Source organism: Balaenoptera acutorostrata, chromosome 7, assembly GCF_949987535.1.
Source record: "Balaenoptera acutorostrata chromosome 7, mBalAcu1.1, whole genome shotgun sequence".
NCBI lineage: Eukaryota > Metazoa > Chordata > Mammalia > Artiodactyla > Balaenopteridae > Balaenoptera > Balaenoptera acutorostrata.
The window spans coordinates 7,722,055-7,749,033 of record NC_080070.1 but is presented as its reverse complement, the minus strand read 5'-3'; the positions used below and the strand labels follow the sequence as shown (position 1 = coordinate 7,749,033).

Here is a 26,979-nt window from a genome sequence, read left to right as displayed (position 1 = left end):
TGATGCTGAGTTCTAAAAATAGAGCCAATGAAGCCTGGGCCCTGTATCCAGGGTTGCTCATTCTCACTAGAGGAACTCGAGAGCATGGAAGATGTACAATGAATGGTCACAGACAATTGGCCTTGGAAGTGAGCAGGAACCAGATCAGGAGGGAATTTGAACTTGACCCTGAAGTATTTTACACAGGGGACTAACTTGGTCAGGTTCGAAGGATCACCCTAAGAGCAGCGTGAAGAATGGACAAAGTAAATGCAAAACTGGAGATGAGACAAGTATGGAGAAATCTGCTCTAGTCCAAACAAGAAGTGAGCTAAGGTAGAAACAGATTCAGAAGGTAGAACCAACAGAATCCGGTGTCTATCTTAACAGTGGAATAAAGCAGAAGGAGGAATCTAGGATGATTTCTAAGTCCCTTGCTATGGCAACTAGGTAGATATGCCATTAGCCAAAATGGGAAATTCAGAAAGAAGAGGTTTGAGAGCAAATGAAGTGAGTTTGGTTTTTCTTTTTATTATTATTATTATTTTATTGAAGTATAGTTGATTTACAATGATTCAGGTATACAGCAAAGTGATTCCGTTTTTTACGTATATATATGTATATATATTCTTTTCCATATCCTTTTTCATTATAGGTTATTACAAGATATTGAATATAGTTCCCTGTGCTATACAGTAGGTCCTTGTTGTTTATCTATTTTATATGGAGTAGTGTATATCTGTTAATCCCACATTCCCAATTTATCCCTCCCCACCTTTCCCCTTTGGTAACCAGAAGTTTGTTTTCTATGTCTGTGAGTCTGTTTCTGTTTTGTAACTAAGTTCATTTGTATCATTTTTTTAGATTCCACATATAAGTGATATCATATGGTATTTATCTTTCTCTAAGCTTGGTTTTTCAGACATTTATTCGACAAATATTTATTGGCCACGCAGTACGTGCCAGGCACCAGGTTAGTGCTGTGGACACGATGGTAAACAAAAGAAGACATAATCTCTGTCGTCTTGGAGCTTATGAGAGAGGATTAACTGAGTCATCACGTGAAGATATTTATAACTACAAGTGTGATGAATGCAAGAAAGGAGAAGAACATGGTGCTATGAGGGAGGATTATTGGGAGTCTCACCTCTTCAGGGAGGTCAGAGCAGCTTCCTGAGGAATCCTTGTTAGAGTCGAGATAGGCAGGATGGGTAGGAGTTTGCTAAGTGAAAGAAGGAAGAAGGATGTTCACAGAGGAAGCAATGCCCAGGGGCTCTGGAGTGGGAGGGTGGTATTTTCAAGGAACTCAAAGAAGACCAGTGTGACTGGAGCAGGGAGGGCAGGAGATAAAGCCAGAGAAGTGGATGGATGCCAGAACATGGAAGGCCTTGGAAGCAGGCCTGGTGGTCAGCCAATCTGCTCCAATATGGCTGCACTGTCATTAAGGCAGTAACACACTTCTGGACCCGATGATAAATAGCTCCTGCACTGAGCCACCCTCATCCACCCCAAACCCAGTCCAGCTGCCCAGCCCCTCTTCTGGGCTTTGCCATGATCTAGCAACCAAGAGAGTAATATCTGGCAGAATAGGGCAAGGAGGGCAGATTTTTTAAAGGCTGCTCCAAGATTCTGGCATCTGCTCTGATGGTCAGTACCTGCGCAATATTGATTGTTAAATATTTAGACTATTTTGAATATGACCCCTGCTTTTAGGCCATGTAAGAGGTTGAGTGTTTATTCCAAGAATAATGGGATACCCTTGGAGATGGTAACGTGATCAGATACATGTTTTGAAAATACCACTCCAATTACAGTGTGAATAACAGATTGGGGAGAGGCCAAAGTGAAGGCAGATGGACCAGTTAGTAGATTCTTTTTTCTTTTAATTGAAGTATACTTGATTTAGAATGTTGTGTTAGTTTCAGGTGTACAGCAGAGTGATTCAGTTATACATACATATATATCTATTTTTTTCAGATTCTTTTCCCTTATAGGTTATTACGAAATGTCGAGTATAGTTCCCTGTGCTATACAGTAGGTCCTTATAGGTTATCTATTTTGTATATATTAGTGTGTATATGTTAACCCCAAACTCCTAATTCATCCCTCCCCCTAGTTAATAGACTCTTGTTCATCCTGCCTTCTATTAGGGTGGTAATTGGGGTTGGGATGGAGAGAAACAAAACAGATTCAGGAGATAGAGAAGATATCCCAATCAAAATCCCAGCAGGCTTTCTTATAGAAACCCACAAGCTGATTCTAAAATCTGTAAGGAAACATAAAAGGTCTAAAATAGCCAGAATGATTTTTAAATTTATTTTATTTATTTATTTATGTTTGGCTGTGTTGGGTCTTCGTTGCTGCGCACGGGCTTTCTCTAGTTGCGGTGAGCGGGGGCTACTCTTCGTTGCAGTGCGCGGGCTTCTCATTGCAGTGGCTTCTCTCATTTTGGAGCACGGGCTCTAGGCGCACGGGCTTCAGTAGTTGCGGCACGCGGGCTCAGTAGTTGTGGCTCGCGGGCTCTAGAGCGCAGGCTCAGTAGTTGTGGCGCACGGGCTTAGTTGCTCCGCGGCAGGTGGGATCTTCCCGGACCGGGGCTCGAACCCGTGTCCCCTGCATCGGCAGGTGGATTCTCAACCACCGCGCCACCAGGGAAGCCCCAGAATGATTTTTAGAAACAACAAAGTTGAAGGATTTACACTACCTGATTGCAAGTCTTCCTATAAAGGCACATCAATTAATTCAGTGTGCGTCGGCAGGAGGATAAACATGGTTTTATAAATTGAAATGTTTTCTGAATTTCCTTTTTGGATTGTTCACTGCCGGTATATAGAAATACAACTGATTTTTGCATGTTGATTTTATATCCTTAAAATTTGTCACATTCATTTATTAGCTCTAAAACTTTTTTTGTGGATTCCTTAGGGTTTCTACATATAACGTCATGCCATCTTTGAAGGGAGATAGCTTTACTTCTTTATTTCCAATTTGGGGGAACTTTATTTCTTTTTATTGCCTGACTTCTCCAGCTAAAATTTCCAGTACTATGTTGAATGGAAGTGGTGAGAGTGGGCATTCTTGTCTTGTTCCTGATCTTGGGAGAAAAGCTTTCAGTTTTTCACCATTAAGTATGTTAGCTGTGGGCTTTTAATATCTGGGCTTCATCCTGTTTATTTCTAGTTTATGGAGTGCATTTTTTTTTTTATCATGAAAGCGTACTGGAATTTGTCAAATGCTTTTTCCACATCTTTTGTGCATGATGTGATGTACATGAGATGATCGTGTGTTTTTTCCTTCATTCTATTAATGTGGTGTATTACATTGATTGATGTTCTTATGTTGAAATACTCTGGCATTCCTGGGATAAATCCGACTGACCAACTGATTTTTGACAAAGGCCCCAAGGTAATTCAATGGGGAAAGGATAATTGTTCAATAAATGGTGCTCACAAAGTTGGATATGCTTGGGGAATAAAAAGAAACCTTGATCCTAACCTCACACCATAGTAAAAAAAAATGTCGTATTTACTGTGGGGAAGGAATTTGGAGGTGGCTTAGCTGAGTAGCTCTGGTTCAGGGTCTCTTGTGTGGTTTCAGTCAGGAGGTCAGCTGAGGCTGCAGTCAACTGAAGGCTTCATTGGGGCTGGAGGATGCCCTTCTGAGATGGTGAACTCACATGGCTGTTGGCAGGAGGTCTCAGTTTCTCACACATGGAGATTTCCTTGCAACATGGCAGCTAACTCCCTGCAGAGCAAGTAGTCCAAGAGAGGGAGCAAGGAAGAACACAGCATGTTTCACAACCAGGTCTCCCAAGGCTCACGTTATCACTTCCACTTTCTTCTGTTTATTAGAAGCCAGTCACTAAGTTCAGCACACATTCTAGGGGAGAGGAATTTGGCTCCACCTCTTAAAGGGAGGAGCATAAAAACCTTCATGGACATAAATTAAAGCCACAATACAGAACATTAACTCCAAGGACTGCTGCAATTCAGAGGCTGAGATCTCTTTGTGTGGAGAGAAGTGAGGTGCAGCACATAAAATATTGTACAATTTTTACCTACGTGAATAATGTGTTTTAAAAGATGACAGCTGATTTTGGTAGAACCCATAACATTGCTGACTTTAAAATTAGACAAGCAAAACTCTTTACATCTTATTATTTTCTTTGAGCATACTAGTCAGGATGAAAATACTGAGAAAATTCATCTCTCAGCAAAGTGCTATTTTCAGATAATCCTATTGAAAATTTTAATATTCCTTATGTAATGATCAGCACCCTAACATACTGAATATCTATTATAGTTGCAATTTGGAGTCTTCTTTTTACATTTTTCATTAGCATATTGAACTCCCTGCCTATTAAGTGTGTATATAAAGTATAAGTTTTGAGAACTATAAACCCAGGCTAAAGAAATTCTTGAGAAGTCCTTTCTGTAAACATTTTTTTTTGGCTACGTCACATGGCTTGCGGGATCTTAGTTCCCCAACCAGGGATCAAACCTGTGCCCTGTGCAGTGGAAGTGTGAGTCGTAACCACTGGACCCCCAGAGAGGTCTCCTGTAACAATTTTTTTTGCATTCTTCTTTGACATCTATTTCAGTCACCAGTTTCTAAAAATTACTTGTTGAGATCTGATTTGACATTATGCTTTTCTTATAATAACTATTCCATACTCAAATGTTTTGGCTAAAAAAACACACTTAATGTCCCTGTTTCTTCACATGCACATATCCTTAACCATTTCATCTTTCTAAACAGCAAGAAATCCTAATTAAATAATGTGACCATAACAATTTTTCTTCTACAATATTTCCATTGTTTTTAACTTCCTTTCCCCTCTCTTTAAAATAAAATCAAGAATCTTTATTTTACCATCGGAGAAAATCTTCAGGATCTGGGCCTAGGTAAAAGAGTTCTTCGACTTGACACCAAAAGCATAAGAGGAAATTTGATAAATTGGACATCATCAAAATGAAAACCTTTTGCTTTGTGAAAGACAAGAATAAGAGGGTGAAAAGACAAGAAGCCTAGAATCTAGTGCAGCAGAAATACAAACCACAAGAATCTGTGTCTATCGTAGAGGTTCAAACAAAGTACGATGAGAATACAAAGAAGAATGAGATTAATATCAGCCAAGGAAATCTGGGAAGTCTGACGAGGTGAGAACCAACCTAGGAATCAAAAGACAAGTAGAATTGCAACAGATGGACCCAAGAGTGAGAAGAGCACCAAGGCAGAATTAGCAAAAGCTAGAAGGAAGGAAAGTGCAAGAATGTTTATACTGCAAGTTGCCCAGTGCAGATTCCGGTGTATGGGAGGAGGAGAGTGGGAAGTGAGCCTGGAAAGGTGGGTTGGAGACAAATTGTGGAATCAAGTGCAGCGGGGACATAGCCCTGTTGCCAAATAGCTTACAGCTAGAAAATGCTAATTCCGGTAAGAGGTGCAGGGAACACCTGCCAGCGTTGTGAACTCTGGACGTCCTGAAGAATGGGATTATTTGGCCAGGCGTCATCATGCAAGATGGTCATCTGCTCCCACCTGAGGGGAGCTGGGGGAAGTTGCCGTGTGACCCCTCCTGTGTGCTTTCCCTCTTCTGTCTGCTGTCTTAGGCACAGGCTGGGATACCTGAGTCTGTCTTTTTCCCACGGGAGTCTCTTCCTCGCTTCTTCCCACAGTCGTTCTCAGACTGAGGGTGGAGCTGGAAATGCTACCCTGCAGCAGCTACGGTGGGATTGATCCCACTCAGTGCAAGGTAAGAGCCACCCAGTCTCCCAATTGTAAGTTATAGCGGAGCATTTTAGCTGCAGGGGGGGAAAAAGTAGGTCAGTTAGTAAATGGTTTATGAAGTGCTCGCTCAAGAAACACATCACAGTCAATGCTTTATTTTTCAAAACTCTAGATACCCTGAGCTTTTAAAAATCACTTTATTTTCACCACTAGAGTTTTAGACCTGCTGTTTACATCTTCTCACCTAGTTCTATCAGGAAAACTTAAGTGTCTATGGTTCAAAGTAAATTTTATTCCATTGCCCATTTCTTCCAGGTGGCCTTGCTGGTATGTTCAGAGTATAAATTTTTTTTGCATGGTCCAAGTAGCATTGTCTAATTTAAAGGCAAGTAAGTCAGCAATCTTGCAATAATTATTTGTTGGAACCAGATTGCTGGATATTTACCTAGTTCTAATCTTTTAGTAAAAGGTTAGGGTTGTTGGAAGGAAGGAGGAAGGGAGAAATAAAAGAAAATATCATTGACAAAAGGATGGGAAAGATGGCCTGGCTTCCCAAAAGGGATGAAAGTTTGAGTGTTTATTTTGGATATTTAGGAGGTGATTTCCCATCTGTCTTGTATCTCTTGCTCCCCTACCAAGTTATTGAGGGGGAGGGGTTGTAATTCTTGCTCTCATCATGGTACTTCCCTCTTGATGAACTGCTTAAACTCACAGAAGCAGACTTGAATGCTGATGGCATCAGTAGAAAAGCCAAACGCCTGCCAATGGCCTTGTCACTGCTGTGATGGAACAGTGGCTGATGACCTTGACCTCAGTTTCTGGGACATTATCAGCAAAAATAAAATGTACCTCTCACTGTACAAAAAGCCTTTGGTTTCTGAACTTACTCTGCCACAGAGCTAGCCAGGAACTCCTTATCCAGATTCCAAGTCTGGATTAAACACACGTTCTTAAAAAAATAGAGAAATTATGCAAATTTGTGAGAGGTCTCTTCAGTTGCCCTTCCACAGAAAAAAATTAATGGAGGGGGAAGTAAAATAATTTCTCCCATAAAATGGTAAATGGTAGTATAATATCTTTTTTTTTTTTTGGCTGCATTGGGTCTTCGTTGCTGTGCGCGGGCTTTCTCTAGTTGAGGTGAGCGAGGGCTACTCTTCATTGCGGTGCCTGGGCTTCTCATTGTGGTGGCTTCTCTTGTCACAGAGCATGGGCTCTTGGCACGTGGGCTTCAGTAGTTGTGGCTCGCGGGCTCTAGAGCGCAGGCTCAGTAGTTGTGGTGCGCGGGCTTAGTTGCTCCGCGGCATGTGGGATCTTCCCGGACCAGGGCTGAACCCATGTCCCCTGCGTTGGCAGATGGATTCTTAACCACTGTGCCACCAGGGAAACCCTATAATATCTTTTTTGATTATTATCTGTTCATTTAGAACTCCAGCCTGCAGTCTTCTTTAATGTTCATATTTTTCATCCCCAAAGTGAATAGTGAGTCATCAAGCAAAGGACCTTTCAGACCAAGAAAACCAAGCTCTAAGGTCACTGGAATTTCTTAAGTTCTCTGTACACATTCTCAAAATACTATTGCTCTTCTTTAAAATATATCATATAAAGAAATAGTATTGAAGGGCTATAAAGTTTTTCCTGGCACTTCATCATTCATGACTCGAATGTTCTCTCCAATTTATGCCAGTAAAAACTTGGAATAATCCAAGATATACTTTACATGTATTACATTACATATAAGAATAGTGCCTCAAAAATGGAAACCCCATTTTTGGCAATCGAAAAAGAAAGTTCAGGGTGAGAGGGAATTTCTCAGAGGACTTTTAGCCAATGTTTATGCAAAAGTGTAAGGATACAGTAAGGATAAGAAGAGGCTGAGGAAACTTCGTAGAGAAGATGATTAGGGATTAGGGATCTGGGGAATGATTCAGGGAAAGAAAAAGGAAGGAGGACACTCCCAACAAAGGTCTCTACCAGGAGTCCCCACGCTTCGTGGGGAGATCCCTGTGGTTGTCAAGTATGGCTACAGCACAAGGTCCAAGAGGAGACATGGCTGGAATGGAAACTGGGAAGGGAGACAGAGGTTATGCCGTGAAGATTATTTTGAATGTCTACTTATGGGGTGTGAAACCATTGAAAGTTTTTTGTAGGAGAGCTAGCTGATAATGACAGTAATATGCCAAATGCTTTTTGTGTGTCAGGCATCCTACACCATGAAATGCTGTGACTCCCTTCTTAAGGCCGTCCTATACAGTGTGTACTATTCCCATTTTACAGGTGAAGAAATTGAGGCAAAGACTGATGAAATAACTTTTGCAAGGTCCAACAGCTGGTAAGTGGTGGGGTCAAGATTTAAATCTAGTCTAGCTCCAGAGCCTATGCTCTCCTGCTTCTTGAGGAAGTCACTGCCATACTCTAGAAAAAAAACTCCATGGCTGTGTGGAGGATGAATTAGAAGAGAGACTGGAGGCAGGGAGACCAGCTAGGAGGCCATTGCAGCAGTGCAAATGAAAGCTAATACAGGTCTAAACTGGATAGGACTTAATGAACCAATGGACGCAGAGGTGGAAAAGAGGGCAGAATAAATATACCTGAGGCATCTAACTTGAATGAATGGGTGGATGGTGCCGCCAGTACCAGAGACAGAAAACAAAGGAGAAGATATAGGATGAGTCGGGGGAGAAGAAAGAATGGTGGGCTTTGAGACCAAATGATTTGAAACATGGGGGACGTGCAAGTAGAGGGAGCTGCAAGCAATAGAAAATCAGACCTGAAGTGTGGGAGAGGTGGAGGCTGAAGACAGAGGTGGAGGGGGACACTCTGGAAGGTCGTGAAGCTTTACTTTCAGGGCTCATCCCATGAATGAGCCCTTCCAAGCCCCTTGGGGGCAGGGGGCAGCTATATGTTCATGTAGTCATATGTGTTTGTAAAAATGTCAAAAGTGGGTTCTTGTAGCTGCATCGATTGGCTGTAATTATTACCTCTTTCCACCCCAACTCCTCTCACTTTTCCCTCAGAGCCAGTGGCACTGGAGTGGTCCAGGCATTTGGGGGAACCTGTTTAAGGAGAAACTGAGTTAGAAATACAATAGAGTGTGGGATTAATGGGATACATCTGTGTGTTTTCTGTGTATAGTTAAGCTGTTGCTAGCCGTCCTGGCATAGAACTTTCTTAAAAAACACCCTCCCCCCAAATCATATAAACATCACATGCCGTAAAACCAAGATGTGTCCCTGGATTGAGTTAGAGGTGCTAATTTGATATGGTTGTCCATTGAAGCCATGGAAATGACAAGATTACATAAAAAAGAGGATGCAGCAAGAAAAGATCGACAAGAATAGAACCTTCAGGAACCCACATGTAAGTGGTGGGTGGAGGAGAGCCAAATGAAGAAAAAGTTACCAGACAGGCTAGACGATCCAGGAGAGTTTTAGAGTTTGGAAGCCCAAGGATGACTGGTTTCAAGATGGAAGGGTAGGCAGTAGAAGTACCAAATGCAGGAGAGAAACTGTTGAACTTAATAGCTAGGTGGAAATGGGCTGAGGAGTCCATAGGAGGCAAGAAACTTGAGGCAGTGAGTGTAAGATACTCTTTAAAGAAATGCAGTGCCCTTTGCTATGTCCAGGGTGTCCTGCTCAGTGCTTGCAAACATTAATTTTATGTGTCAGCTTGGCTAGGCCGTGGTGCTCTGATGTTTGTCAACCATTATTCTGAGTGTTTCTGTGAGGGTGCTTTTTGGATGAAATTAACACTTAAATCAGTGGACTTTTGAGTCAAGCAGATTGCCCTCCATACTGTGGGTGGGCCTCATCCAATCATTTGAAGGCCTGACTAGAACCAAGACTGACTTGCCCTGAGCAAGAGGCGATTCAGCCAGCAGAGGCCTTCAGATTTGGACTGCAATGTTGGCTCTTCCCTGGGCCTCCAGCCTGCTGGCCCACCCTGCAGATTTTGGTCCTGCCAGCCTCCCTTAATCACACGAGCCAATCCCTTATAATTAATCAGTCAGTCTGTCTCTCTCGATATATATATGTGTGTGTATGTATATGTATATATATCTCCTATTCATTCAGTTTCTATATATCTATATGTCTATATCTCTATCTATCTAGATATATCTCCTGTTGGTTCTGTTTCTCTGGAGAACCTTGACTAATACAGTCCTGTATTACACACTTGTTTAAGAATGTCCTCAGGAAGCTTACCCAGTGTGAGGGGAGGGGTGGATTTCACATCAGGCAGAGGAGCAAGAAAGGTTTCACCGAAGAGATTGCATTTAAGATGGGCCCAGAGGGATGGACTGTATTTGGGAGAGCAGTGATTGGGGAAGAATAATTGATACGGAACGTGTAGTTAGATGAGGAAATGCACAGAGCAAGTTCAGGCATTCACAGGGGTCCAGTTTGGATCTAGTTTGGTATGTATAAAAAACCAGAGGGAGACAAGTATGAAGAGATCCATTGAAGCTGAGGTGTAGAGGGTGTTTTAATATTAGGAATGAGGTGTTTCTCATTCTTTTGGTAGGAAATAGGAAATTATTAAAGGCCTTTGAGCAGGAAAGTGGCATCACTGGGTTTAATAGTATAAACAATCCCAACTAATCCATGAGTTGGGTTCTAACCGTTCATTCAGTATACTGTGTGCCAGGTACTATGATAAATATTGTAGATACAGTAATAAAAGACACCGTCTCTGAATTCAAGCTCATAACCTGTGAGAGAGTGGGAAATAGAGAAGGGAAAATTATAAAGCAATATTGATAAACTCTTTAGTAAGAGGAAGTTCATAGTATAAAAAGAATCACAAAAGAAAGGCACCTAATCCACATGTGGGTGTGGGGCTGGGTTGAGGTGTATAAGGTTAGAGAAAGCTTCCTGGAAGAAGAGATTTTAGGACAGTTTTCTGGAACTCAGTAATTTTCTCATAGAGACAAGGTTGAATCATTTGAAAATGAGTTGCAATTTCATATGGCCCAACCTAATTGAATGTTACGATGGTGTTTAGTTCCCCAGGTCAGACCTCAAAAGCTTAATTCATGACTATCTTACAACAGTGTTTTCTGTCTTATGGGTCCTCAAGACAAGAGGCCTAGGACTTCTCAACATGCAACGTCTGGAATCGGACAAATTAGATTTTTTTTTAAAGATTTATTTATTTTTAAATTTATTTTATTGTATTTTAAATTTTATTTTATTTATTTATTTTTGGGTCTTAGTTGCGGCACGCGGGATCTTTGTTGAGACATGCAGGATCTTTTGTTGTGGCATGTGGACTTCTCTCTAGTTGTGGCACGCGGGCTCCAGAGCACATGGGCTCTGTAGTTTGTGGCAGGCGGGCTCTCTAGTTGAGGTGCGCGAGCTCAGGAGTTGTGGCACGCAGGCTTAGTTGCCCCGCGGCATGTGGGATCTTAGTTCCTTGACCAGGGATCGAACCTACATCCCCTGCATTGTAAGGTGGATTCTTTACCACTTGACCACCAGGGAAGTCCCCAGATTAGATTTTTTTAATGTACTTCCATCTTGTTTCCTCAGTCCCTTCTTTTGTTTATGGCTCTTCTCACCAGAACCTCTGACCCCAAGGCCTTCAGCCTGCCCTGAAGCACTCAGTGTTTCTCCCAAACTTCATCTGCCCCAAACTTTCTTTTCTTTAGGTGCTACCCTATCTGGGCTAGAAAGAAGGCAACCTGATTGAACTAATTAATGCTCATGTGTGAATGACTCTCAAGCCCTGTTACCCTCCCAGAGCTATCTGACTCTTTAACAGTGGATACTAGGAATCTTTGGTGGAATTCCAGGCAATAAAAATAAGGTCTTTGTGTATTTGTTTGTATAGGCCATTTATAAGTCAAGAGTTGAGAAGGTGGGGCTACCCTGTCTGTGTTCCCCATTCAGACATATTTACTTTGTGACTTTGGTTAAGTAAATTTCTGCTTCCTATTTTTATGGCTGCTTACATTTCATATCATTAAAATACTGTTTGGAATTTGATGGACTAAACTGAGCTATGAATTTTTTTCTAATGAATTAAAGTAGAAAATTAAAAACCTGCTTCTTCAAAAAGAACTTATGACTCATTGTCCTAAGTAGAAGAAATCATGTATTATTTCATCTCTTTCCTGATTGCTTCCTTTGAATGTTAAGTTGGTTGGATTACTCTATTTAGTTGTATAGTAAATGGGTAGTTATTTTCCTAAGAGAAACTAGTTTTTTTTTTTTTAATCATGCATAAAGTGTATTTCATGATTTGGACTAAATAAACTAATTTAATAGAAAAATCTGTTTACTTAGCTCCTCTTCCTTGAAGTACACTATTTCAAAACAAATAAGACTTATGTAATATGTCATAATGCTAATACCAGAAGTTTTAAGACCATAACAGTTGAAACTTTGAGAGGAAAGAGTAGTTCATTAGATCAGTGGTTCCCAAACTCAGGTCACCAGATTGGCCCTGGATAATTATATAATCGTCATCACCATCATCATGGTAATGTTTGTTAAGTATTTAATTTATAACAACCTCATATGAGATACTATTATCATCTCCATTTCATAGGGGAAGGCCCAGAGAGGTTAAGTAGCTTGTTCAAAGTTACTCAGTTAATACGCAGTAAAGCCAGGATATAAACTCTGGCAGTTTCAAATTTCCTCCCTTCCCCTTCCCACCCAATTTTGATTCAGTAGGCCTGGAATGGGCCCTGGAATCAGTATTCAAATCCCCAGGTGATTCACAGGTTTGGGAACTCTCTCATTAAATGAATTAACTTTGCACTGGATAGCTAGTTCCTTACTCAGGTCTTAGAAACAATAGTTCATATGGCTGGTCAGGAGACAGTATCCTTTCAAATTTGATTAGTAAACAATTTTGAACCTCTTCAGTGTTCTTCAGGCTCAATGCTGAGGGGCCTGGTGAACCTCAGGAAATAGTGCCTGACCAAGGCACAGACCACGTAGTTTAAAGGTATATGTGAGAGGTTGGCAATCAGGGAGAGATCACCAAAGCCTGCGTAGAAGGTGCAAAGTAGGCTTCCTGAAAGTGGATATGAGCTGGATATGAAAAAGGGAGTATGATTTGCAGATGTAGGAAAGGAGGAGGGACCATTTCTGTTTGTTTGGGGAACAAACAGAAGCAAGCATTCATAAATGGTGATTCAAGGCTGGTATTTGTGGGCCAACAATAGACTTAGCAGGATGGGATGAAGTTGAGAGTTCCTTTTGGGAAATGGCTGGAAATAAATTTGGAAAAGTAAGTTAGGACAAGATTATGGTCAACCTTAGGTGCCAGGTGAGTTTGGATTGAACCCTATAAACAATGAGGAGCCACTGAAAAGTTTGAAAGGACAAAGATTCAGTGATGAAGGTATCAGTATGGAAAAACCATTGGCGGTCAGTCACTACACAGGCTGGAAGGATAGAGCAGAGATGAGAACCAGGAAAACCATTCAGAAGGTTAAAGGGACAATACAGGTGTGGGAAAACATCATAGTAAAGGAGTGGATGTACCCGGACTTGGGAGTCACTGGATCAGGTTATGCCACTGATCAAGCTGAGAGATTTGGAGCAAATTGCCTAGTATTTCTTAGTCTTGGGTTTTTCTTTGGAAAGTGGGTGTGATGATGATAACGAATGCCCCCACAGACTGAGCCAAAATAGACAAAGGAGTTCTCTAGGATGGTGACTAGCTCTGAGATACAAGGTCCATGGGTCAGTATTTTGAGTTTTCAGGCCCATAAGACTTTGAAAATGTCAGTGTTATCAACAACTAAATAGGGCAGTCAGTGGATTCCCACTGTATGGAAGATGAGGAAAGAAAGGGAACTAACACTTGCTGTTTCAGGAAGTATGCTGGAATTACAAAGGAATTACCCTTCATGACAACCTTATAAGGTAGGTATTTTAATCCCCATATAACAGTTGGCTTAACCAGAGCAAAAGATGGTGGTTTGAGTTTGAATATAAACCAAGGTCTACCTAAATCTAAAACGTGGGCTTTTTGAACTGCGTCATATTGTTTTAGACTGGTAAAGTTCTATTTTATTTCATTGGTTTTGGCCTAATATTCTAGTCTGAGACTATGTTGAATTTTTTTTTTCTGAATTTTGATTCTAACATCTATCAAGTTAGTTACCCCTCCAAACTTTGGGTCATCTGAAAGGGGGACAACATCAGTTTTGCTGAGATGGGGGAGAAAGATGGAGGAAGAATGTTTTGATGTGGAAAGAGAATAGATGGCCTTGGTTCATTAGGTTGGAGGCAAGCTTACCTGCCCAGAGTAGAAGTGGTATAGATATAACCGGTTGTGAAGTGGACATAAAAGTCAATGGCGTAGGGGACTTCCCTGGTGGCGCAGTGGTTAAGAATCCACCTGCCGCTGCAGGGGACACGGGTTCGAGCCCTGGCCCAGGAAAATCCCACATGCCATGGAGCAACTAAGCCCCTGCACCACAACTACTGAGCCTGCACTCTAGAGCCCATGAGCCACAACTACTGAGCCCGCGTGCCACAACTACTGAAGCCCGCACTCCTAGAGCCCATGCTCCGCAACAAGAGAAGCCACCACAATGAGAAGCCTGCGCACTGCAATGAAGAGTAGCCCCCACTCGCCGCAACTAGAGAAAGCCTGCACGCAGCAATGAAGACACAACGCAGCCAAAAATAAATAAATAAATTTATTTTTTAAAAAAGTCAATGTCATACTCTAAGAGCTAAGAATAATAGTGCAGATGAGTGGAGAGCAAAGGCTAGAAGGAAGTTAAGAACCAGGAACTGAGGTAATGAGAAGTGAGGAGGATGGTATAGGGGGACTAAATCCTTCTGTTAAGGAAAAAGAGGTTGGAGGAAAAAAACAGTAAAGAGAAAGTTGACCCACTCAGCTCATGTATTAGCTCTGGGAAGTCACAGGCAAGGAGACCATATTGAATGACGAGATGGGAGAGGGCAGATTAAGGGAAATTGGAGATGAGATACCTTGTCTGAGGAAAGCACAGGGAAGAAGTAAGGATCTAAGAGAAGCCATATACCTACAGTGGAAAGCATTGTCTGCAGGGACAAGCCTTCCATTTGTACCTTCAATCTTACCATGTGCCCACAAAAAAGTTAAATGCATCCAAGTTTCTTTTGAATATTTAGAAGTATAGGGTATAAACCAAGAATTTAAAAATCCTCGCACAGACTGAGATCACATACTTCGGTGACAAGTATAGACAAATGCCATATTTTTAAAGATACTTAAGAGATGCTGACAAAAGACCACTTTTTAATAGGAGGAACCACATCTAGTAGTGGGATATTTCTTCTAAGAGAAACCCATATTCCTCAGGAAAGAGAGGACTATGGGGGTAGGCCTCTGCTCTGGGCCTAGGATTTCCACCCCAAGGTGATACTTAATGTTTTAGTTTGGAGCAAAACAGGAAGTTAACATTCATCAAGTCTGTTGCCCAGATAATCTGAAATCCCTCCCCGCTTGTTCATGGACCACGGGCATGAAAGCAGAAGCCCCTCCAAGTCCACGCTTCTCACCTGTGTCACCGTAGGCAGCCAGGTGGCTATTTGTGCTGCCAAAATTTGTATTTCAAGTACCCAATTGTGAGTTAATTTCACTTGAATGCGGTGAACTACTCCAGACCCCACGTGAAAACAATCCTATTCTATAGTCACATCTCATCCCATCCATTTATGTAAAATCTTCAGTTTCATTCTTGATTTGTCTTTACAGAGATTAATGGTAAAGGGAATCTTTATCAACATTTGCCTAAAAAACAGTCGGTTAAAGAGTTTGAAGAAGGAAGCTAGTTTTGGTTTGATTTTAAAGAAACAGAGGGAGAGAGGCGCCGAGGAGCTCGGGCTTTCAGGTGCGGATCGCCGAGGCCCGCAGGTGTCCTGGGGCTCGAGAATGGACGACACGTTTCTCTCTAGTCTGTACCTGCTTTTCAGGGCCACTCGCCCATCTCAGACTTTATCAGTCGGTCGGGATATGGCTTTTGGTTATTCTCCCAGGCGGGGAGGCAGATCCACCGGGTGCAGTTGTGATCCGTGTCGGTTCAGGGCGTGTGTGCGCGCAGGAGGGGGGCAGGAGGGGGTGTGTAAGACCCCCTCCTCCGGGGTGTCTTGGGGCAGTTTCTCCCCAGGCTGCTGCCCCGACCTAAGAAGGTGACCCCTCCTCGTTCGGCCCGAAGTGGCGGGAAGCCGGGTCCTTAGAGGCGGCCGCTAGGAGAGGGAGGCTGTAAAACCTGGAGGAGGATCCGCTGCGCTCGGCCGGGGAGGGCGCCGGGGTTCGGGGCCAGGGGCCGCGGGCTTTCAGGTAGAGAACAGCCCCGCGAGCGGGTCCTCGGTGGCGCTGGGGGACCGGGGGCCGCGGCCACGGCGGGCGGGAGGTTTCCAGGCCCCTCCCGCGCCGCGGGCTGGTGGGGAGATGGCGGCGACGGTTTCCCGGTTCCCCCGCCCCGGACGCCGATGGCGGTGCGTTCCGGCCCTCCCCCACCAGCTTCTCCCCAACGGGAGCCGTAGCCGGTGAGGCCGGGAGGGCGGGGAGGAAAGGCTAGAGGGCGGAGGTTGCGTGGTGCAGGCGGCGGCGGCGGCGGCGGCGGGAGGAGGGCCGGCGGGCGGGCAGGGAGGAGGAGGAGGCGGGAGCCGTGTCGCACGCAGCTCCAGGCGGGGCAGCCCCGGCGGCTGAGGGACGCGGCGAGACCTTGGCGGGACGGGGATTTAACCGGGGCCGGGCCCAGCGACCAGGTGGAGACGTCGCCGGAGCCATTTAGGCACCCGGGAAATGCGGGTGAGTGTCGACGGCGCCAGGGCCGAGGAGAGTCGGCGGCGCAGGCCCGGCCCGGAGCCGCGGTGTCGCAGTGACTGGGGCCGCGGCGGCCGAGCCCAAGCGCCGGGCGAGGCCTGAGCCGCCGAGCCGCGGCTGGGCGGAATGGCGGCGGGGCCGGGGGACTCGTGGGCGGCGGGCACCGGGGGCGGGAGGGGAGCGCGCGGCCCGGCCCTGAGTCACCCCGGCCGGCTCGGGCCTGGCCGGGCCGCGGCCCCGGACGCGGGCACGGGGCGGTCAGGCCCGGACTACGCACTGGGAAAAAGCCCGATTCATGGCGCCCGCCCCTTTCCCAGCGCGACCGGGCTCGGGCCGCGGAGCCGGGCCGGCGGGCGGCCCCGGGCGGCCGGGCGTGCGAGCCTCGCCTCGCCTCTCCTCGGGCGGCGACCCCCGCGGAGCGCCCGGACCCGTGCCCTCTCTCCCTCGCCCCCTCGGGATCACTTCTCCCCCGAGCGTCGTTTGCCCCGGACTCGTGCTCTCAAGTAAAGTACTGGGTTCGCGCGCTGAAGGAGCCGCGGAGCCGGGCTCTCTGCTTTCCGGTTCCCTGCCCGCGGCTCCCGGGTTCCTCGCCCGCATTGTTGTGACTGTGCGGGGCGCTATTATTGGGTAATAGTCGCCCCTTTGCCCCGTTCTCTTGGGGGAGCGGGCCGGGGAGGCGCGCAGGGATGCGAGTGCGGCGGCCGAACGGGACGGAGCCCCCCGGCGCCGGCCGAGCGCCCGCGAGTCGGGCCCGGCCTGCTCCGCCGCCTCGGCGCGTCCCCGGCCCTGCGCCGGGCGGGAGCGCGCGCTGACCCCGCAGGTAACCCGGGCGCCGGCCGCCGCCCGCGTGCTGGGGTCGCCCCGCGCACCCCTGCCTCCGCCCGGGTGTGCTGTAGGCCGAGTGCTGGTTCGGGGAGAAACGCTTGGTGAGCATTCCTTGAGACTAATCCCCCAAAGTTCGGGGTTTTCTCCCTTTAACGAGCTGTCTGCCAAAAAGAGGATCCTCTTTTCCGATTGGATCCCTGTTGTTGCTCGTAGCTCGCAGTTGGGGTTAGTGGTGAGGGTGCAAATGGGGAATTGTAGTTAACTTAACTCAAGTATTTATTTGCTCTGTGTAATTGCCCTTCCCCGTAGGGGCATTAAAACAGTCCAAGTTAGGAGTGGAGTAGTCACGCAGTTTTGGAAATACACTCGTCGGAGTCACAGAAGGGAACTAAATTCACTTTACTTTACGACCCCAGCTTCTAGGACCTCGGCATATCTTAACACGCTGCAAAAGCGTGTGCAGTTGTAAGGTTAACACTTCATTTTGTGGCCACTCCGTCTACCCGATTTTCCGAAATCCTGGAGCGTTTGTGGGTTGTGTAGCAAAATAGGGAATGTTTTTAAAAAAAGAGCAATATTTTGTCTAAAAAAAAAAATTGGACATGACGTTTTCTTGATCTAAAAGTGTTCTTGGATATTAGAAAAAAATTTACTTGAACGTTCTATTTGTTGCTTTCCATGGTAAGTCGAAATAGTTGCATGGCATTTCAGATTCCGAAGCATGCAAACAGGAGACTGGCTTGCTTTAACTCTATTATGACCATTTTTGGAGGTTTCGAGAGAGAATGCTCATTAAGCTGGAGAGGGGTGGCTGAAATACTGTCTAAAAATATTTAACTTTTTTTTGTCATTGGAGTCATCTTTTAAAAACTTATGTTACAAAAAACCCCACAAAAAGCAAAAAACACCTTTAGCTGTAGTAGTAGGGTTTCTCACCGATTTGTAGTATCCTCTGTGTCTTAGGGCCACCGGCTCAGGTCCTTGCTGGTACACCCCCTTTCCTACCGCCCACCACCTCGGGGAACTAACAGCCCAGTGAATGCCTGGGCCGATTCTGCAGTTTGCTTAGATATTACAGCCCCGTCGACTCCTTTGCCTGTTGCTGAATATTACCTTCTAGAGATAATTAACTTAGTCTGGGTTGCCAGTGCAGCCTTACTTCCCATACTTTTCTGACTGAATTGCTTGAAGGCAGGAGATACTCCTTCTGTATTTTTGCATCCCCAAAGTAAATAGCATAGAACTTTGTCACGGGTACCTCAGTTGTTTTTTGCGTGAATAAATCTGGAATAATTCTAACTTACACCGAGTGTTTTAACTACCTCCGATTTTGGCTACAGAAGCAGTCACTGGCTTCCATCGCGTAAGAATGCGAGCAAGCTTAATCATAATTGTTACTACAGCACCCCAGGAACTAACACAGTGCCCCGACAGAAAAAATGCTCAGGTTTTCTTCAGCTGTGGCAATCCAGGAAAGTGCCAAGAAAACAAGTTGTGAAACTTTAATTTGCTTTTTTTTTTGTTTCAAAACTAGTTTTAAGGTACAGATTTCTAAAATTTGTGTGTGTGTGTTTTTAAACAAGATTGAGGTCTTTCCCCTCAGGTTAAATGTTGCAGCCTTACCTTTGAAGTGAAATCCTTTGGTGAGTTAAGGCTCTTCCCTGTTGGAGAGATGGTGCAAAGGCAGTGGTGGTACTGGAGCCCGAGTGACCTTTCTCACAGGAGAGACCTTTCTTGGGTCCTTGAGGGCCTTTTATCAGAAGTTCACGCCCAGTTTGCCCAGCAGGCGTAGTATGCCTTTCTTTCAGCAAGGAAAGGTCAAAGGAATGTGGTTTTGGATTGAGGAGTAGTTACTTGCCATCCTTCAAGTTGAAAATTAGGGCCCAAAAAAACATAGTGTGTTTGTGTTTTATTCCTCGCTGTTTTGGCCCTGCATAGGTTCCAAGGCTGGGCTTTCTACCTCAGCAATTGAGTCTGGAATAAGATGTCTTTTGGGGACCATTGGCTGAATTTTGACCTTGTCTTTCAGGTATGCCTGGAGAAAAGAATGTACCATTTTTAAGGACCAATTTGAAGTTTACCTTGTTTTTTTGTTTGTTTCTTTGGGGGGGGAGGGATATCAGGCAGTTTCTCAACAAATTCTCTTCTTTCGTTTGCCTTTCAAAACTGAGAAGTGAACGTGAAATGAGGAATAAATCAAATTTAAATAAAACCTTAGGTTTATTACTAAGGATTTAAGCTCTTTGTTTATAATGTGTCCATTTAATAATGCACACTATAAACAGAATTATTATATTTGACGGCTTTTAAATTTTTTATTCACAGGGATATAGCTTCTGAAAGAGATGTGTGTGTGATTTATTCATGTGTTTTTGCTGAGGTGTAGAAGATGTTGCTTGGGAGAGAAGACATGGGATCTGGTTTGAACTTAACTTTGCTGAGCCTTTTTTTCCTCATTTATAAAGTGAGATGGTTTTTAATTGACTCTTTTAAGTTTTCTTCAGGCCCTCAACGTCTGGGTCCCATGCGAATGCCATAGCTTCTAACGTTGACAACATTTGAGGAACCATCCTATAAAGCATACTCTTACTCGTGTTTGAGAAGCAGGGTTGTGAAGCCTAGGCTTGGCGGTCATTTAAATGTTTTCCTTTGAGACTCTGGGATCAAGTGAGCAGAGTCTCCTGGCAGCTGCCCCATCACTGCAGCGCTGGTTCCCAGAATTGGCCTTGCTGCCCTTTCCTCATGCTCTCCCTCAGTCTCGAGTATCGTGTCCCCTTCCCGTCACCTGACAGACTCCTGCTGCCTTGGAAAGGCTTCTCTCAGGTCCTGATGCTCCATCGGGGCGGGAGCCTTCCCTGGGGTCCCGTGAGGCCCCGCCCGGGTCACTGTCCTAGCAGTTAACCTTGGACTAGACTTGTGGTTCCTTTGGAATAGACAGACCTCCTGTAGGGCCGGGACCTTGTGACGGGCGGGTGTCCCTGTGCCAGTGCGCTGCCTGCTGCAGCTCGTGTAACTCACACTTTGTTCACGATCATCGACCCACTTAAAATCTTGACCAGGCCCCGCAGAGTGTGGTGCGGTTGTTCAGTCCTCTGACGGCGTCGGGGAAGCAGCTGAGGCTTTGGGTGGTTGAGATCAGGCCTAGTGAGTGGTGAGGCCTGGGTTAAAACATGACAGGGAGACTCCAGGGCTCCAGCTTTTAACCGGATGCTCCCAAAGTGTCTAATTTATACGAAGGTGGAAGAGGAGAAGAGAGCAAAATTGAAATGCTTTCAAAGATTGGTATCTTATCGTTGATAATTAGGACCGAATTCATTATGCAGAACTGGGTTGCCTACCAAGAATGAGCTTATTCTTCTTGGTCTTTTAGTAACTGGGGGACATTGAAGGGGAGTAATTGGGCGCTGATGGGACAGAAAGGAACAGTTCTGGAACTTTGGGACTATTGTTAAGTTGGTGTGATGTGACTCACTGGCCTTAAATTTATGAAACCGTTTAAGACTGTTCGTATCTAACAAGCTACGATTTTTAAAAAAGGCCTGTGTCAGAAAATACTTTGGAAAACAGATTGTATGAAATGTGTGCTTAAAATGTGTATGTACTAGTGAAAATATTTAAAGTAGTAAAGATGGTTGTAATTTTAGGATGATGAACTTGTGTGTTTTTAAAATGTCTCCCCCACCCAAGTTTTTATCTTTTTAATAAATTTATTTATTTATTTATTTTATTTTTGGCTGCTTTGGGTCTTCGTTGCGGTGCGCTGGCTTCTCATAGCGGTGGCTTCTCTTGTTGCGGAGCATGGGCTCTAGGCACGTGGGCTCAGTAGTTGTGGCTCGCGGGCTCTAGAGCACAGGCTCAGTAGTTGTGGCGCACGGGCTTAGTTGCTCCGTGGCATGTGGGATCTTCCCAGGCCAGGGCTCGAACCCGTGTCCCCTGTATTGGCAGGCAGATTCTTAACCACTGTGCCACCAGGGAAGCCCCCCACCGAAGATTTTAAGAACCAGAAGATAATACAAATGATCTCAGGATGGAGGAAGCCTCTCAGCATAACACCGAAAGTAGGAACTGTAAAGGAAAAGGCTCTTTTCATTACTTTAGAATAATTAAACTTCTGCAGGCTAAAATGCCATAAACAGAATTAAAAAGCAAATGACAAACTGAAAGAAATGTTGTAACTTACAAGTAAATTTATTTTGCTTACTATAAAAAGAGGACTTATAAAACTAAGGTAAAGACGACGCCCTCCCCTCCCCCGTGGGGAAAAAAATGAGCAAACTGGTAATTTTTAAAAGAAGGATCAAGAAACAAAAAAATTTCAGCTTTACTAGCAGTACTCTTAGAAAAGTAAATCAGTGAGATACTGTTTTTAAAAACTTGGGCATAGATTGAAAAATAAGCCACTTCTGGTGAGGGTGTGGAGAAATGAGTCCATCCATTCATTGCCTGAAAAAGAACCATTTTTCTGAGAGAACTATGTAAAAAAAAAAAAAATGTATTTATACACTTTGAAATAGCTAATCTACTTTTAAGGATTTAGTCTAAGAAAATATAAAAAATGATTGATTAATATTCTGTCATGGGTACACTATTATTTAATGCTTTCTTATTGAGCATTTGTTTTCAGGTTTTGCTATTAAGGATTATGATCTCAGCATTTTTAGATAAATCTTTGCATTTCTGTAATTCTGTATTCAGTGAGACAAAAACATGCTGTAAAGCAGTATATGTAATGTTTAAATTTTTCGTTTGTTTTTAGTGTGTATGTACATTTTTTTAAAGGATAATAAGCCAAAATGTTTTTAGTGATTATCTCTGAATAGTGGAATTATGGGTTATTTTTAGTTTATTCTTTTGGTTTTTATTTTTTCGTCCAACTTTCTACAGCACACATGTATTTATAATGCAGTGGGTCAGCTTATGAAGACAAAAGACAATAGAAGCAGTGAGCCTGCTTCCGAGCAAGATGTTTCGGCTCGCTCAGTTCAGTGCCGGAATCACTCTGGTGTTTGCTTTATTTGCAGGTCCCTTGCCAGGTGTGTTGACACGTAGGGTAAATATCTGACTCTCAACCCTCAGGTTCTCCTTGCAGCTCATCTTCCCCTCCCCCCATCTTAATCCTTCAGCTGCTTCACTCAAGTTTCACACCCTCCATGAAAACTGTCTTAATCTCATGAACCTCGTTTATGTTTTGTCATTTTGTTGAATTACAGCAGTGGAGTATGTACTAGTGAATTGTCTTCAGTGTGGAAGTTTCCTTTTCTTAGAGATGCTGTGAACTTCCTGTCCTTTTTTGCTAACTTTACAACTCCTAGCAATAGTAGATGGATGTTTAAACCTGTCATCATTATGCCTAAGAATGTAAATTTGCTAAAAATTAGAAAAAGTAAATTCTTTTGACACGTTTTGTGCTGTAGCCTGGAACATTGAAACGTTACTATTGATTTAAGAAACGTATTCTAAATGACACAGATTAGGGATACTTTTGGCCATCTGAGAAAACAGGTGCACAGAACGTGTCCCCTGTTAGCTAACATAGTTAAGTGTGCCTGGGCAGCTTCCAGAAGTCAGGACGTGGGAGAAAAGCCAGGGAGCTCAGAGCCCCCTTCCTGCAGTGGGGAGGGAGGCCTGCTCTGGTCAGACTGGAAGGAAAGGTTTGAAATCATGGATGAGGCTGAGAAACTGGAGACTGCGGACTTCAGTCCCAGCTGGAGGCCCAGGCATGAGGGCTGGAGGCCTTTCCCCTCCCCGAGCCCTGAGTTTGTCTTTGGGAACTAGGGGACTTCAGTTTGGGGGAGGGTGGAGAAGAAAAAAGTCCAAGAGTGATTTCTTCTGACTTCTCCGGTCTTACAGAATCATCTTGCCTGTGGTAATAACCACTATTCCTCAGCGCTTAGAATGTGCCAGAGGCTGGGCTGAATCCACTTTGGCGGCTTTGGAGCTCTTCCCCCTCAGCTTTCTGCTTCTTGCAAATAAATGCCTCATTTTGGACAGAAGTCTTTCCTTCACTTCCCAGGGTGAAGGTAGCCTTGGACACTCGGTGCAGGAATGGTTCACTAGTCAGTCATCAGATAGAGACGCCTGAAACCAGAGGGTGATTAACGTCTACCCACAGGGGACCCAGAAGTCAGAAGGGAGGGCTTAGGGGTGCTGAAGACGCCTGGCCTGATGACCAGTTTTGCCGCCGTTACTCCTCAGTGGTACCTTTGCAAGCGTCCTGTGTGTCGGTGTCTTTGTCCTGTGCAGGATGTTGTGTTTTTGAATGTCTGCAGTTTAACTGGGGCATTTATGGTGAAGCCTGTCATGCCTGTCATCACTTGACATTATGAAGCTTTGTTGAGTCACTATTATTTTTATAATAAAGGAGCTCAGCTTTACCACTCCCTGCATTTTCAGTAATTTTTTATTTGCTTAGAGCGGTATTTGCCCACCTATGTTCTGTGACACATAAGATATTGGAGTGGAAGGGAAGATCTGTGAGTAAATACATTTAGGAAATGCTAGGTTGCATATTGAGGGGCTTTTAGTATGTTAATGTGCATTGAGGGTCTTATAAGGAGACATCTGTTTTACAGGGACTGTGTATCTTACAGGATATGTGTGTGTATGTACTTGTGTATGTATGTAAGGTGTACCCTTAGTTTAATAATAGCCTTTGGGGGAAGAAAACCCTACTACCATGTTAAAGAGTGTGTTTTGTTTTGTAGAGCACATACTGATTTTAGAATCAGAGACGTGAAAAATGGCATGCCATGCCGTAGAGGCGTGGTCTGGAGTAAACGGCTGTGTTCGCTTCTTCCCTCTTCGGTGGAGCGTTGATGAGCATCTGGAAACACCAGTGTTCTCGGGAGCAGCGTGGGAAGTGCCGCGGAGATCGGGATCCTCATGGGTGCGGAGTTAGACGTGTAGCTGTCTAGAAATGGTTCCTGCTTCAGTTTACTCCTGGCCTAAATATAAACCCTAAATGCTATCACAGGAAGTCTCTAAGAAATTTTTTTAAGCACGTGGACCAGCATTAATCCATCCTCACTACTGAGGACCCAACAGCAGGATCAAAGCACACATGGTTCACATTTTCTTGGAGGTGTCATATGTTGAAAGCACTTTTTAAACCTGGAAAATGCTGGTTGGTAACATTAACTACAAAGATGTTTCAAAATTTTTAAAGTCTAAACTGCCAGAGTTTTCAAAGCACTTCAGTCCATTGAGACTCAGACTTGGCTTCTCTTCGTTCAGGTTCTGTTAGATTCTTTCCTGTTATTTTAAATGGGTTCCCCTGCATGTCTCGGGCTCAGTGATTTCCAGAGTGTGAACACCGTTCGCATGATATGTTTGGAAAGTGTAACCAGGTCTATTTTCTAGAGCGTTTTGGCCCCTTTAAGGAGGGGATGTAACATGCAGTGTTTTCCAAGCTTCTGGACCAGGTTCGCATCCTTTTTTCTTGAGTCATCTCTTGGCCTTAGCTTCTGTGGAGAATACTTTGCTCTTCTGGTTATGTCTTCTTCTCTAAATGGACGCCCAGGAAGTACCTCTGGGACCTGATTCTCCGTTCTAGTCCACTTTGCTGTGGGGTTTTTCAGTTCTGTTTTGGCCGGAGCGGTTCTGACGGTTCTCGCTGGCATCTGGTTGCCTCCCAGCTGAGCCCCAGTGGCCTCTCTACCTGCCCGCAGGGCTTCCCCGTGGCCCACCTGCCCTCCCCACCGTCACAACCTCCCCAGACTGATCTCATTTGCTCCCCAAGCCACGCCCAGCTTCTCTGTTTCGAGCCTTCTCTCTGAGACTGTGATGTTCCATATTAGTGACTACCGAGTATTATTAGTTCCTCCTTCAAAATGCCCTGTCTTCATGCCTCCCTCGTTTGGTTCTGTCACCAGCTCCTGTTGCCTTGTGTTCAGGATTTTTCATGGCTCCCTGACTGCAGAGTCTGCCCCCAGCGGGTGTTGGCGTCACCACGACAGGCAGGCATGGGCTCCGCTCTCCGTCCTCGCCAGCCCTTCAGTACGTCCCATCTCATCCCCTTAAGCTCAGAAAACACTGCAAGTCGGGCCGTGTGCTCGGTGCTGATCCGCGGCACTTCTCACTTGAAAGCGGCTGGTGTGGGTGCCGGTTCTTTGGCGTGTCCTCCTTCTTCCAACCTTCTACCCGTAAAAGTGAGATTTCAGTAAAGCAGACCAGTTTGGGGAAGTTCTGTTAATTTTGAGATTTAACCTATAATAAATTATAAATGAGAAATTTTCTTTTGATAGGCTGATTTATGGAAACAGTCTATGACTAAAGAAGTCACAGGTTCTAACCAACAAACCATATGTTACACCGTTTCATTCTGAAAGTATGGATGTGGTGTAAGATGAATATCCACTGTTGCTTTTTATGGTAGATTTATAGGTGAGTGAGTGTGTGTCTAACTAGGATGGTGGATTCCCTTAATAGTTGTAAAAAATGATTTTAAAACACATTCAGATGACTCCCTTGGCAGCAGTTTTACATTAAAAAGAGGGTTTTTCCCCCCAAAATGCAGAGGCAGATTTGTGTGTTTTGTGGGCAGTCTAGTGTAGACTAAGTGAGTATAAGTGCATACTCGGGGTTTGTGATCTGAAAAAAATTAGTCCTAAAATGTGCTTCTTTCTATAGTTCGTTGCATTTATACAGTACTTTGCAGAAGTTTATTTATTTGCAAAGTTTTGATGTCTAAATTTTATTGTAAAAATTGGATCATGTTTGTGAAGCTCAAGTCTTCTAAAGTGCCTATTTTTTATATAAATGAGTTCTTGTTAAACTGTGGAGGAAATCTGCATTTTGTGATTTTGATGTTCTTTTAAAAAATACTAACTATATTTTCAACTGGGAGCGTGATTGGATGGTTTTTAAAATAAGCTATTTGAAGCATAAGCTTGAAAACCTTGCTTGAGAAAATATACGCAAGTTAATGAAGTAAATTATGTGAAATCAAGAATTTTGACAGACGTTTCTCTGAGGCTTCTCCCACCAAACAAGCTTGACTGTAAAGATGATGGTAGTGCCCCAGTCGCAAGTAGTGTATTGATAGAAATCTACCAATCTCAATATGTAGGATGTTCTTTATTCTTATTTAAAATATGAGGTTTAATTATTGTAGAAGTGAAATGAGCTGCTTTTGTCTCTTCTGCCCCTAAACAGTAACCGAAAAAGCCACTACTTTTATAGTGACCATAAAAACAAGTTGTGCAGATTATGAAGGAAATTCACTACAGGTTTTTGCAACTAAAAAGAAACATCATGACTAGGACCAGTTCAGCTGAAAAAAAAAAACACAAGTGAAAAATGCTAGACGCTTCCGTCAGTTTCAGAGTCATTTTCTTAGGTGAGGCTGTTACAGGTTTTACCAGACTTTTCCCCTTGTTATAGGTGTGGCCAGATTGTTCTCAGTCAGAGTGGGGAGCAAGATTTTTTAACCACCCCCGGAAAGGAAAAAACCTCCCTTATGGGAGGTTATCAGATGGTACGTTTTCATGAACTCAGAAGACGCACTCAAATAATTGAGAGACTGAATTTAATCTGTTTATCCTTGACAGGTGCTAAAGCCAAGGTTTAAAAGCACACTTTTGTGTATTATGTACCTCCTCATACCCTTTCCCGGATATTTAGAAGTCTCTTGACTACTTGCTGTTGTCGTAGCTAGTAAGGGCACTT

General features: G+C 44.2%; 1 protein-coding gene across 4 annotated transcripts in view; it reads left to right on the top strand.

Annotated features, from left to right (window-relative positions):
• Nucleotides 1–16,090: 16,090 nt before the first annotated feature.
• The window catches only part of CUL1 (cullin 1), a 110,411-nt gene continuing 99,522 nt past the window's right edge, over nt 16,091–26,979 (top strand). For 3 of the 4 annotated variants that reach the window (XM_057549634.1, XM_057549635.1, XM_057549636.1), the window contains exon 1: nt 16,304–16,473. The gene's annotated coding sequence lies outside the window, so the exon portion shown is untranslated. Of the gene's footprint in view, nt 16,209–16,303; nt 16,474–26,979 lie in introns of those variants that run through there. The other variant, XM_007184660.3, reaches the window with a different exon arrangement.